The 9487-nt window shown below is 47.5% G+C and overlaps 37 non-coding genes across 37 annotated transcripts; all 37 read right to left on the bottom strand.

The window, feature by feature from the left end:
* Positions 1-27: 27 nt before the first annotated feature.
* LOC141355727 (5S ribosomal RNA) lies at positions 28-146 on the bottom strand. Its single transcript, XR_012362165.1, has one exon. It is a non-coding gene; the product is annotated as a 5S ribosomal RNA (ribosomal RNA).
* A 121-nt stretch (positions 147-267) lies between these two features.
* On the bottom strand, positions 268-386 carry LOC141355728 (5S ribosomal RNA). The gene has a single exon (XR_012362166.1). It is a non-coding gene; the product is annotated as a 5S ribosomal RNA (ribosomal RNA).
* A 141-nt stretch (positions 387-527) lies between these two features.
* Positions 528-646, bottom strand: LOC141355730 (5S ribosomal RNA). Its single transcript, XR_012362168.1, has one exon. It is a non-coding gene; the product is annotated as a 5S ribosomal RNA (ribosomal RNA).
* A 141-nt stretch (positions 647-787) lies between these two features.
* LOC141355731 (5S ribosomal RNA) lies at positions 788-906 on the bottom strand. The gene has a single exon (XR_012362169.1). It is a non-coding gene; the product is annotated as a 5S ribosomal RNA (ribosomal RNA).
* Positions 907-1047: 141 nt separating this feature from the next.
* Positions 1048-1166, bottom strand: LOC141355732 (5S ribosomal RNA). Its single transcript, XR_012362170.1, has one exon. It is a non-coding gene; the product is annotated as a 5S ribosomal RNA (ribosomal RNA).
* Positions 1167-1307: 141 nt separating this feature from the next.
* LOC141355733 (5S ribosomal RNA) lies at positions 1308-1426 on the bottom strand. The gene has a single exon (XR_012362171.1). It is a non-coding gene; the product is annotated as a 5S ribosomal RNA (ribosomal RNA).
* A 141-nt stretch (positions 1427-1567) lies between these two features.
* On the bottom strand, positions 1568-1686 carry LOC141355734 (5S ribosomal RNA). Its single transcript, XR_012362172.1, has one exon. It is a non-coding gene; the product is annotated as a 5S ribosomal RNA (ribosomal RNA).
* A 141-nt stretch (positions 1687-1827) lies between these two features.
* Positions 1828-1946, bottom strand: LOC141355735 (5S ribosomal RNA). The gene has a single exon (XR_012362173.1). It is a non-coding gene; the product is annotated as a 5S ribosomal RNA (ribosomal RNA).
* Positions 1947-2087: 141 nt separating this feature from the next.
* LOC141355736 (5S ribosomal RNA) lies at positions 2088-2206 on the bottom strand. The gene has a single exon (XR_012362174.1). It is a non-coding gene; the product is annotated as a 5S ribosomal RNA (ribosomal RNA).
* Positions 2207-2347: 141 nt separating this feature from the next.
* On the bottom strand, positions 2348-2466 carry LOC141355737 (5S ribosomal RNA). Its single transcript, XR_012362175.1, has one exon. It is a non-coding gene; the product is annotated as a 5S ribosomal RNA (ribosomal RNA).
* A 141-nt stretch (positions 2467-2607) lies between these two features.
* On the bottom strand, positions 2608-2726 carry LOC141355738 (5S ribosomal RNA). The gene has a single exon (XR_012362176.1). It is a non-coding gene; the product is annotated as a 5S ribosomal RNA (ribosomal RNA).
* Positions 2727-2867: 141 nt separating this feature from the next.
* Positions 2868-2986, bottom strand: LOC141355739 (5S ribosomal RNA). The gene has a single exon (XR_012362177.1). It is a non-coding gene; the product is annotated as a 5S ribosomal RNA (ribosomal RNA).
* Positions 2987-3127: 141 nt separating this feature from the next.
* Positions 3128-3246, bottom strand: LOC141355741 (5S ribosomal RNA). The gene has a single exon (XR_012362179.1). It is a non-coding gene; the product is annotated as a 5S ribosomal RNA (ribosomal RNA).
* Positions 3247-3387: 141 nt separating this feature from the next.
* On the bottom strand, positions 3388-3506 carry LOC141355742 (5S ribosomal RNA). Its single transcript, XR_012362180.1, has one exon. It is a non-coding gene; the product is annotated as a 5S ribosomal RNA (ribosomal RNA).
* Positions 3507-3635: 129 nt separating this feature from the next.
* On the bottom strand, positions 3636-3754 carry LOC141355743 (5S ribosomal RNA). The gene has a single exon (XR_012362181.1). It is a non-coding gene; the product is annotated as a 5S ribosomal RNA (ribosomal RNA).
* A 141-nt stretch (positions 3755-3895) lies between these two features.
* LOC141355744 (5S ribosomal RNA) lies at positions 3896-4014 on the bottom strand. Its single transcript, XR_012362182.1, has one exon. It is a non-coding gene; the product is annotated as a 5S ribosomal RNA (ribosomal RNA).
* Positions 4015-4155: 141 nt separating this feature from the next.
* Positions 4156-4274, bottom strand: LOC141355745 (5S ribosomal RNA). The gene has a single exon (XR_012362183.1). It is a non-coding gene; the product is annotated as a 5S ribosomal RNA (ribosomal RNA).
* Positions 4275-4415: 141 nt separating this feature from the next.
* On the bottom strand, positions 4416-4534 carry LOC141355746 (5S ribosomal RNA). Its single transcript, XR_012362184.1, has one exon. It is a non-coding gene; the product is annotated as a 5S ribosomal RNA (ribosomal RNA).
* Positions 4535-4675: 141 nt separating this feature from the next.
* On the bottom strand, positions 4676-4794 carry LOC141355747 (5S ribosomal RNA). The gene has a single exon (XR_012362185.1). It is a non-coding gene; the product is annotated as a 5S ribosomal RNA (ribosomal RNA).
* A 141-nt stretch (positions 4795-4935) lies between these two features.
* LOC141355748 (5S ribosomal RNA) lies at positions 4936-5054 on the bottom strand. Its single transcript, XR_012362186.1, has one exon. It is a non-coding gene; the product is annotated as a 5S ribosomal RNA (ribosomal RNA).
* A 133-nt stretch (positions 5055-5187) lies between these two features.
* Positions 5188-5306, bottom strand: LOC141355749 (5S ribosomal RNA). The gene has a single exon (XR_012362187.1). It is a non-coding gene; the product is annotated as a 5S ribosomal RNA (ribosomal RNA).
* Positions 5307-5447: 141 nt separating this feature from the next.
* LOC141355750 (5S ribosomal RNA) lies at positions 5448-5566 on the bottom strand. Its single transcript, XR_012362188.1, has one exon. It is a non-coding gene; the product is annotated as a 5S ribosomal RNA (ribosomal RNA).
* Positions 5567-5707: 141 nt separating this feature from the next.
* Positions 5708-5826, bottom strand: LOC141355752 (5S ribosomal RNA). Its single transcript, XR_012362190.1, has one exon. It is a non-coding gene; the product is annotated as a 5S ribosomal RNA (ribosomal RNA).
* Positions 5827-5947: 121 nt separating this feature from the next.
* On the bottom strand, positions 5948-6066 carry LOC141355753 (5S ribosomal RNA). The gene has a single exon (XR_012362191.1). It is a non-coding gene; the product is annotated as a 5S ribosomal RNA (ribosomal RNA).
* A 141-nt stretch (positions 6067-6207) lies between these two features.
* On the bottom strand, positions 6208-6326 carry LOC141355754 (5S ribosomal RNA). Its single transcript, XR_012362192.1, has one exon. It is a non-coding gene; the product is annotated as a 5S ribosomal RNA (ribosomal RNA).
* Positions 6327-6467: 141 nt separating this feature from the next.
* On the bottom strand, positions 6468-6586 carry LOC141355755 (5S ribosomal RNA). Its single transcript, XR_012362193.1, has one exon. It is a non-coding gene; the product is annotated as a 5S ribosomal RNA (ribosomal RNA).
* Positions 6587-6727: 141 nt separating this feature from the next.
* LOC141355756 (5S ribosomal RNA) lies at positions 6728-6846 on the bottom strand. Its single transcript, XR_012362194.1, has one exon. It is a non-coding gene; the product is annotated as a 5S ribosomal RNA (ribosomal RNA).
* Positions 6847-6987: 141 nt separating this feature from the next.
* LOC141355757 (5S ribosomal RNA) lies at positions 6988-7106 on the bottom strand. Its single transcript, XR_012362195.1, has one exon. It is a non-coding gene; the product is annotated as a 5S ribosomal RNA (ribosomal RNA).
* Positions 7107-7246: 140 nt separating this feature from the next.
* On the bottom strand, positions 7247-7365 carry LOC141355758 (5S ribosomal RNA). Its single transcript, XR_012362196.1, has one exon. It is a non-coding gene; the product is annotated as a 5S ribosomal RNA (ribosomal RNA).
* Positions 7366-7494: 129 nt separating this feature from the next.
* LOC141357622 (5S ribosomal RNA) lies at positions 7495-7613 on the bottom strand. Its single transcript, XR_012364109.1, has one exon. It is a non-coding gene; the product is annotated as a 5S ribosomal RNA (ribosomal RNA).
* A 141-nt stretch (positions 7614-7754) lies between these two features.
* LOC141355759 (5S ribosomal RNA) lies at positions 7755-7873 on the bottom strand. Its single transcript, XR_012362197.1, has one exon. It is a non-coding gene; the product is annotated as a 5S ribosomal RNA (ribosomal RNA).
* Positions 7874-8014: 141 nt separating this feature from the next.
* LOC141355760 (5S ribosomal RNA) lies at positions 8015-8133 on the bottom strand. The gene has a single exon (XR_012362198.1). It is a non-coding gene; the product is annotated as a 5S ribosomal RNA (ribosomal RNA).
* A 121-nt stretch (positions 8134-8254) lies between these two features.
* On the bottom strand, positions 8255-8373 carry LOC141353566 (5S ribosomal RNA). The gene has a single exon (XR_012360662.1). It is a non-coding gene; the product is annotated as a 5S ribosomal RNA (ribosomal RNA).
* Positions 8374-8514: 141 nt separating this feature from the next.
* Positions 8515-8633, bottom strand: LOC141357489 (5S ribosomal RNA). The gene has a single exon (XR_012363976.1). It is a non-coding gene; the product is annotated as a 5S ribosomal RNA (ribosomal RNA).
* Positions 8634-8774: 141 nt separating this feature from the next.
* Positions 8775-8893, bottom strand: LOC141355761 (5S ribosomal RNA). The gene has a single exon (XR_012362199.1). It is a non-coding gene; the product is annotated as a 5S ribosomal RNA (ribosomal RNA).
* A 141-nt stretch (positions 8894-9034) lies between these two features.
* On the bottom strand, positions 9035-9153 carry LOC141355763 (5S ribosomal RNA). Its single transcript, XR_012362201.1, has one exon. It is a non-coding gene; the product is annotated as a 5S ribosomal RNA (ribosomal RNA).
* A 133-nt stretch (positions 9154-9286) lies between these two features.
* On the bottom strand, positions 9287-9405 carry LOC141355764 (5S ribosomal RNA). The gene has a single exon (XR_012362202.1). It is a non-coding gene; the product is annotated as a 5S ribosomal RNA (ribosomal RNA).
* Positions 9406-9487: the final 82 nt, after the last annotated feature.

The following is a 9487-nucleotide window of genomic DNA, read 5'->3' on the forward strand; positions in this document are numbered from 1 at the left end:
AAATAATTAATTAAATAAAGAATTAAATGCTTACAGCACCTGGTATTCCCAGGCGGTCTCCCATCCAAGTACTAACCAGGCCCGACCCTGCTTGGCTTCCGAGATCAGACGAGAGCGGGCGTGCTCAGGGTGGTGTGGCCGTAAGCGAGCGCTGACTCGATTCGAGAGCCACTTCAAGACTAATGTGGCAACGCCATGCCATCGGCGAACGCTTACAGAAAGGATGCATTTCTGGAAAAAAATTATATGAATAAATAATTAATTAAATGCTTACAGCACCTGGTATTCCCAGGCGGTCTCCCATCCAAGTACTAACCAGGCCCGACCCTGCTTGGCTTCCGAGATCAGACGAGAGCGGGCGTGCTCAGGGTGGTGTGGCCGTAAGCGAGCGCTGACTCGATTCGAGAGCCACTTCAAGACTAATGTGGCAACGCCATGCCATCGGCGAACGCTTACAGAAAGGATGCATTTCTGGAAAAAAATTATATGAATAAATAATTAAATAATTAATTAAATAAAGAATTAAATGCTTACAGCACCTGGTATTCCCAGGCGGTCTCCCATCCAAGTACTAACCAGGCCCGACCCTGCTTGGCTTCCGAGATCAGACGAGAGCGGGCGTGCTCAGGGTGGTGTGGCCGTAAGCGAGCGCTGACTCGATTCGAGAGCCACTTCAAGACTAATGTGGCAACGCCATGCCATCGGCGAACGCTTACAGAAAGGATGCATTTCTGGAAAAAAATTATATGAATAAATAATTAAATAATTAATTAAATAAAGAATTAAATGCTTACAGCACCTGGTATTCCCAGGCGGTCTCCCATCCAAGTACTAACCAGGCCCGACCCTGCTTGGCTTCCGAGATCAGACGAGAGCGGGCGTGCTCAGGGTGGTGTGGCCGTAAGCGAGCGCTGACTCGATTCGAGAGCCACTTCAAGACTAATGTGGCAACGCCATGCCATCGGCGAACGCTTACAGAAAGGATGCATTTCTGGAAAAAAATTATATGAATAAATAATTAAATAATTAATTAAATAAAGAATTAAATGCTTACAGCACCTGGTATTCCCAGGCGGTCTCCCATCCAAGTACTAACCAGGCCCGACCCTGCTTGGCTTCCGAGATCAGACGAGAGCGGGCGTGCTCAGGGTGGTGTGGCCGTAAGCGAGCGCTGACTCGATTCGAGAGCCACTTCAAGACTAATGTGGCAACGCCATGCCATCGGCGAACGCTTACAGAAAGGATGCATTTCTGGAAAAAAATTATATGAATAAATAATTAAATAATTAATTAAATAAAGAATTAAATGCTTACAGCACCTGGTATTCCCAGGCGGTCTCCCATCCAAGTACTAACCAGGCCCGACCCTGCTTGGCTTCCGAGATCAGACGAGAGCGGGCGTGCTCAGGGTGGTGTGGCCGTAAGCGAGCGCTGACTCGATTCGAGAGCCACTTCAAGACTAATGTGGCAACGCCATGCCATCGGCGAACGCTTACAGAAAGGATGCATTTCTGGAAAAAAATTATATGAATAAATAATTAAATAATTAATTAAATAAAGAATTAAATGCTTACAGCACCTGGTATTCCCAGGCGGTCTCCCATCCAAGTACTAACCAGGCCCGACCCTGCTTGGCTTCCGAGATCAGACGAGAGCGGGCGTGCTCAGGGTGGTGTGGCCGTAAGCGAGCGCTGACTCGATTCGAGAGCCACTTCAAGACTAATGTGGCAACGCCATGCCATCGGCGAACGCTTACAGAAAGGATGCATTTCTGGAAAAAAATTATATGAATAAATAATTAAATAATTAATTAAATAAAGAATTAAATGCTTACAGCACCTGGTATTCCCAGGCGGTCTCCCATCCAAGTACTAACCAGGCCCGACCCTGCTTGGCTTCCGAGATCAGACGAGAGCGGGCGTGCTCAGGGTGGTGTGGCCGTAAGCGAGCGCTGACTCGATTCGAGAGCCACTTCAAGACTAATGTGGCAACGCCATGCCATCGGCGAACGCTTACAGAAAGGATGCATTTCTGGAAAAAAATTATATGAATAAATAATTAAATAATTAATTAAATAAAGAATTAAATGCTTACAGCACCTGGTATTCCCAGGCGGTCTCCCATCCAAGTACTAACCAGGCCCGACCCTGCTTGGCTTCCGAGATCAGACGAGAGCGGGCGTGCTCAGGGTGGTGTGGCCGTAAGCGAGCGCTGACTCGATTCGAGAGCCACTTCAAGACTAATGTGGCAACGCCATGCCATCGGCGAACGCTTACAGAAAGGATGCATTTCTGGAAAAAAATTATATGAATAAATAATTAAATAATTAATTAAATAAAGAATTAAATGCTTACAGCACCTGGTATTCCCAGGCGGTCTCCCATCCAAGTACTAACCAGGCCCGACCCTGCTTGGCTTCCGAGATCAGACGAGAGCGGGCGTGCTCAGGGTGGTGTGGCCGTAAGCGAGCGCTGACTCGATTCGAGAGCCACTTCAAGACTAATGTGGCAACGCCATGCCATCGGCGAACGCTTACAGAAAGGATGCATTTCTGGAAAAAAATTATATGAATAAATAATTAAATAATTAATTAAATAAAGAATTAAATGCTTACAGCACCTGGTATTCCCAGGCGGTCTCCCATCCAAGTACTAACCAGGCCCGACCCTGCTTGGCTTCCGAGATCAGACGAGAGCGGGCGTGCTCAGGGTGGTGTGGCCGTAAGCGAGCGCTGACTCGATTCGAGAGCCACTTCAAGACTAATGTGGCAACGCCATGCCATCGGCGAACGCTTACAGAAAGGATGCATTTCTGGAAAAAAATTATATGAATAAATAATTAAATAATTAATTAAATAAAGAATTAAATGCTTACAGCACCTGGTATTCCCAGGCGGTCTCCCATCCAAGTACTAACCAGGCCCGACCCTGCTTGGCTTCCGAGATCAGACGAGAGCGGGCGTGCTCAGGGTGGTGTGGCCGTAAGCGAGCGCTGACTCGATTCGAGAGCCACTTCAAGACTAATGTGGCAACGCCATGCCATCGGCGAACGCTTACAGAAAGGATGCATTTCTGGAAAAAAATTATATGAATAAATAATTAAATAATTAATTAAATAAAGAATTAAATGCTTACAGCACCTGGTATTCCCAGGCGGTCTCCCATCCAAGTACTAACCAGGCCCGACCCTGCTTGGCTTCCGAGATCAGACGAGAGCGGGCGTGCTCAGGGTGGTGTGGCCGTAAGCGAGCGCTGACTCGATTCGAGAGCCACTTCAAGACTAATGTGGCAACGCCATGCCATCGGCGAACGCTTACAGAAAGGATGCATTTCTGGAAAAAAATTATATGAATAAATAATTAAATAATTAATTAAATAAAGAATTAAATGCTTACAGCACCTGGTATTCCCAGGCGGTCTCCCATCCAAGTACTAACCAGGCCCGACCCTGCTTGGCTTCCGAGATCAGACGAGAGCGGGCGTGCTCAGGGTGGTGTGGCCGTAAGCGAGCGCTGACTCGATTCGAGAGCCACTTCAAGACTAATGTGGCAACGCCATGCCATCGGCGAACGCTTACAGAAAGGATGCATTTCTGGAAAAAAATTATATGAATAAATAATTAAATAATTAATTAAATGCTTACAGCACCTGGTATTCCCAGGCGGTCTCCCATCCAAGTACTAACCAGGCCCGACCCTGCTTGGCTTCCGAGATCAGACGAGAGCGGGCGTGCTCAGGGTGGTGTGGCCGTAAGCGAGCGCTGACTCGATTCGAGAGCCACTTCAAGACTAATGTGGCAACGCCATGCCATCGGCGAACGCTTACAGAAAGGATGCATTTCTGGAAAAAAATTATATGAATAAATAATTAAATAATTAATTAAATAAAGAATTAAATGCTTACAGCACCTGGTATTCCCAGGCGGTCTCCCATCCAAGTACTAACCAGGCCCGACCCTGCTTGGCTTCCGAGATCAGACGAGAGCGGGCGTGCTCAGGGTGGTGTGGCCGTAAGCGAGCGCTGACTCGATTCGAGAGCCACTTCAAGACTAATGTGGCAACGCCATGCCATCGGCGAACGCTTACAGAAAGGATGCATTTCTGGAAAAAAATTATATGAATAAATAATTAAATAATTAATTAAATAAAGAATTAAATGCTTACAGCACCTGGTATTCCCAGGCGGTCTCCCATCCAAGTACTAACCAGGCCCGACCCTGCTTGGCTTCCGAGATCAGACGAGAGCGGGCGTGCTCAGGGTGGTGTGGCCGTAAGCGAGCGCTGACTCGATTCGAGAGCCACTTCAAGACTAATGTGGCAACGCCATGCCATCGGCGAACGCTTACAGAAAGGATGCATTTCTGGAAAAAAATTATATGAATAAATAATTAAATAATTAATTAAATAAAGAATTAAATGCTTACAGCACCTGGTATTCCCAGGCGGTCTCCCATCCAAGTACTAACCAGGCCCGACCCTGCTTGGCTTCCGAGATCAGACGAGAGCGGGCGTGCTCAGGGTGGTGTGGCCGTAAGCGAGCGCTGACTCGATTCGAGAGCCACTTCAAGACTAATGTGGCAACGCCATGCCATCGGCGAACGCTTACAGAAAGGATGCATTTCTGGAAAAAAATTATATGAATAAATAATTAAATAATTAATTAAATAAAGAATTAAATGCTTACAGCACCTGGTATTCCCAGGCGGTCTCCCATCCAAGTACTAACCAGGCCCGACCCTGCTTGGCTTCCGAGATCAGACGAGAGCGGGCGTGCTCAGGGTGGTGTGGCCGTAAGCGAGCGCTGACTCGATTCGAGAGCCACTTCAAGACTAATGTGGCAACGCCATGCCATCGGCGAACGCTTACAGAAAGGATGCATTTCTGGAAAAAAATTATATGAATAAATAATTAAATAATTAATTAAATAAAGAATTAAATGCTTACAGCACCTGGTATTCCCAGGCGGTCTCCCATCCAAGTACTAACCAGGCCCGACCCTGCTTGGCTTCCGAGATCAGACGAGAGCGGGCGTGCTCAGGGTGGTGTGGCCGTAAGCGAGCGCTGACTCGATTCGAGAGCCACTTCAAGACTAATGTGGCAACGCCATGCCATCGGCGAACGCTTACAGAAAGGATGCATTTCTGGAAAAAAATTATATGAATAAATAATTAATTAAATAAAGAATTAAATGCTTACAGCACCTGGTATTCCCAGGCGGTCTCCCATCCAAGTACTAACCAGGCCCGACCCTGCTTGGCTTCCGAGATCAGACGAGAGCGGGCGTGCTCAGGGTGGTGTGGCCGTAAGCGAGCGCTGACTCGATTCGAGAGCCACTTCAAGACTAATGTGGCAACGCCATGCCATCGGCGAACGCTTACAGAAAGGATGCATTTCTGGAAAAAAATTATATGAATAAATAATTAAATAATTAATTAAATAAAGAATTAAATGCTTACAGCACCTGGTATTCCCAGGCGGTCTCCCATCCAAGTACTAACCAGGCCCGACCCTGCTTGGCTTCCGAGATCAGACGAGAGCGGGCGTGCTCAGGGTGGTGTGGCCGTAAGCGAGCGCTGACTCGATTCGAGAGCCACTTCAAGACTAATGTGGCAACGCCATGCCATCGGCGAACGCTTACAGAAAGGATGCATTTCTGGAAAAAAATTATATGAATAAATAATTAAATAATTAATTAAATAAAGAATTAAATGCTTACAGCACCTGGTATTCCCAGGCGGTCTCCCATCCAAGTACTAACCAGGCCCGACCCTGCTTGGCTTCCGAGATCAGACGAGAGCGGGCGTGCTCAGGGTGGTGTGGCCGTAAGCGAGCGCTGACTCGATTCGAGAGCCACTTCAAGACTAATGTGGCAACGCCATGCCATCGGCGAACGCTTACAGAAAGGATGCATTTCTGGAAAAAAATTATATGAATAAATAATTTATTAAATGCTTACAGCACCTGGTATTCCCAGGCGGTCTCCCATCCAAGTACTAACCAGGCCCGACCCTGCTTGGCTTCCGAGATCAGACGAGAGCGGGCGTGCTCAGGGTGGTGTGGCCGTAAGCGAGCGCTGACTCGATTCGAGAGCCACTTCAAGACTAATGTGGCAACGCCATGCCATCGGCGAACGCTTACAGAAAGGATGCATTTCTGGAAAAAAATTATATGAATAAATAATTAAATAATTAATTAAATAAAGAATTAAATGCTTACAGCACCTGGTATTCCCAGGCGGTCTCCCATCCAAGTACTAACCAGGCCCGACCCTGCTTGGCTTCCGAGATCAGACGAGAGCGGGCGTGCTCAGGGTGGTGTGGCCGTAAGCGAGCGCTGACTCGATTCGAGAGCCACTTCAAGACTAATGTGGCAACGCCATGCCATCGGCGAACGCTTACAGAAAGGATGCATTTCTGGAAAAAAATTATATGAATAAATAATTAAATAATTAATTAAATAAAGAATTAAATGCTTACAGCACCTGGTATTCCCAGGCGGTCTCCCATCCAAGTACTAACCAGGCCCGACCCTGCTTGGCTTCCGAGATCAGACGAGAGCGGGCGTGCTCAGGGTGGTGTGGCCGTAAGCGAGCGCTGACTCGATTCGAGAGCCACTTCAAGACTAATGTGGCAACGCCATGCCATCGGCGAACGCTTACAGAAAGGATGCATTTCTGGAAAAAAATTATATGAATAAATAATTAAATAATTAATTAAATAAAGAATTAAATGCTTACAGCACCTGGTATTCCCAGGCGGTCTCCCATCCAAGTACTAACCAGGCCCGACCCTGCTTGGCTTCCGAGATCAGACGAGAGCGGGCGTGCTCAGGGTGGTGTGGCCGTAAGCGAGCGCTGACTCGATTCGAGAGCCACTTCAAGACTAATGTGGCAACGCCATGCCATCGGCGAACGCTTACAGAAAGGATGCATTTCTGGAAAAAAATTATATGAATAAATAATTAAATAATTAATTAAATAAAGAATTAAATGCTTACAGCACCTGGTATTCCCAGGCGGTCTCCCATCCAAGTACTAACCAGGCCCGACCCTGCTTGGCTTCCGAGATCAGACGAGAGCGGGCGTGCTCAGGGTGGTGTGGCCGTAAGCGAGCGCTGACTCGATTCGAGAGCCACTTCAAGACTAATGTGGCAACGCCATGCCATCGGCGAACGCTTACAGAAAGGATGCATTTCTGGAAAAAATTATATGAATAAATAATTAAATAATTAATTAAATAAAGAATTAAATGCTTACAGCACCTGGTATTCCCAGGCGGTCTCCCATCCAAGTACTAACCAGGCCCGACCCTGCTTGGCTTCCGAGATCAGACGAGAGCGGGCGTGCTCAGGGTGGTGTGGCCGTAAGCGAGCGCTGACTCGATTCGAGAGCCACTTCAAGACTAATGTGGCAACGCCATGCCATCGGCGAACGCTTACAGAAAGGATGCATTTCTGGAAAAAAATTATATGAATAAATAATTAAATAATTTATTAAATGCTTACAGCACCTGGTATTCCCAGGCGGTCTCCCATCCAAGTACTAAACAGGCCCGACCCTGCTTGGCTTCCGAGATCAGACGAGAGCGGGCGTGCTCAGGGTGGTGTGGCCGTAAGCGAGCGCTGACTCGATTCGAGAGCCACTTCAAGACTAATGTGGCAACGCCATGCCATCGGCGAACGCTTACAGAAAGGATGCATTTCTGGAAAAAAATTATATGAATAAATAATTAAATAATTAATTAAATAAAGAATTAAATGCTTACAGCACCTGGTATTCCCAGGCGGTCTCCCATCCAAGTACTAACCAGGCCCGACCCTGCTTGGCTTCCGAGATCAGACGAGAGCGGGCGTGCTCAGGGTGGTGTGGCCGTAAGCGAGCGCTGACTCGATTCGAGAGCCACTTCAAGACTAATGTGGCAACGCCATGCCATCGGCGAACGCTTACAGAAAGGATGCATTTCTGGAAAAAAATTATATGAATAAATAATTAAATAATTAATTAAATAAAGAATTAAATGCTTACAGCACCTGGTATTCCCAGGCGGTCTCCCATCCAAGTACTAACCAGGCCCGACCCTGCTTGGCTTCCGAGATCAGACGAGAGCGGGCGTGCTCAGGGTGGTGTGGCCGTAAGCGAGCGCTGACTCGATTCGAGAGCCACTTCAAGACTAATGTGGCAACGCCATGCCATCGGCGAACGCTTACAGAAAGGATGCATTTCTGGAAAAAAATTATATGAATAAATAATTAATTAAATGCTTACAGCACCTGGTATTCCCAGGCGGTCTCCCATCCAAGTACTAAACAGACCCGACCCTGCTTGGCTTCCGAGATCAGACGAGAGCGGGCGTGCTCAGGGTGGTGTGGCCGTAAGCGAGCGCTGACTCGATTCGAGAGCCACTTCAAGACTAATGTGGCAACGCCATGCCATCGGCGAACGCTTACAGAAAGGATGCATTTCTGGAAAAAAATTATATGAATAAATAATTAAATAATTAATTAAATAAAGAAATAAATGCTTACAGCACCTGGTATTCCCAGGCGGACTCCCATCCAAGTACTAACCAGGCCCGACCCTGCTTGGCTTCCGAGATCAGACGAGAGCGGGCGTGCTCAGGGTGGTGTGGCCGTAAGCGAGCGCTGACTCGATTCGAGAGCCACTTCAAGACTAATGTGGCAACGCCATGCCATCGGCGAACGCTTACAGAAAGGATGCATTTCTGGAAAAAAATTATATGAATAAATAATTAAATAATTAATTAAATAAAGAATTAAATGCTTACAGCACCTGGTATTCCCAGGCGGTCTCCCATCCAAGTACTAACCAGGCCCGACCCTGCTTGGCTTCCGAGATCAGACGAGAGCGGGCGTGCTCAGGGTGGTGTGGCCGTAAGCGAGCGCTGACTCGATTCGAGAGCCACTTCAAGACTAATGTGGCAACGCCATGCCATCGGCGAACGCTTACAGAAAGGATGCATTTCTGGAAAAAAATTATATGAATAAATAATTAAATAATTAATTAAATAAAGAATTAAATGCTTACAGCACCTGGTATTCCCAGGCGGTCTCCCATCCAAGTACTAACCAGGCCCGACCCTGCTTGGCTTCCGAGATCAGACGAGAGCGGGCGTGCTCAGGGTGGTGTGGCCGTAAGCGAGCGCTGACTCGATTCGAGAGCCACTTCAAGACTAATGTGGCAACGCCATGCCATCGGCGAACGCTTACAGAAAGGATGCATTTCTGGAAAAAAATTATATGAATAAATAATTAATTAAATAAAGAATTAAATGCTTACAGCACCTGGTATTCCCAGGCGGTCTCCCATCCAAGTACTAACCAGGCCCGACCCTGCTTGGCTTCCGAGATCAGACGAGAGCGGGCGTGCTCAGGGTGGTGTGGCCGTAAGCGAGCGCTGACTCGATTCGAGAGCCACTTCAAGACTAATGTGGCAACGCCATGCCATCGGCGAACGCTTACAGAAAGGATGCA

Source organism: Misgurnus anguillicaudatus, chromosome 21 (genome assembly GCF_027580225.2).
Source record: "Misgurnus anguillicaudatus chromosome 21, ASM2758022v2, whole genome shotgun sequence".
NCBI classification, from domain to species: domain Eukaryota; kingdom Metazoa; phylum Chordata; class Actinopteri; order Cypriniformes; family Cobitidae; genus Misgurnus; species Misgurnus anguillicaudatus.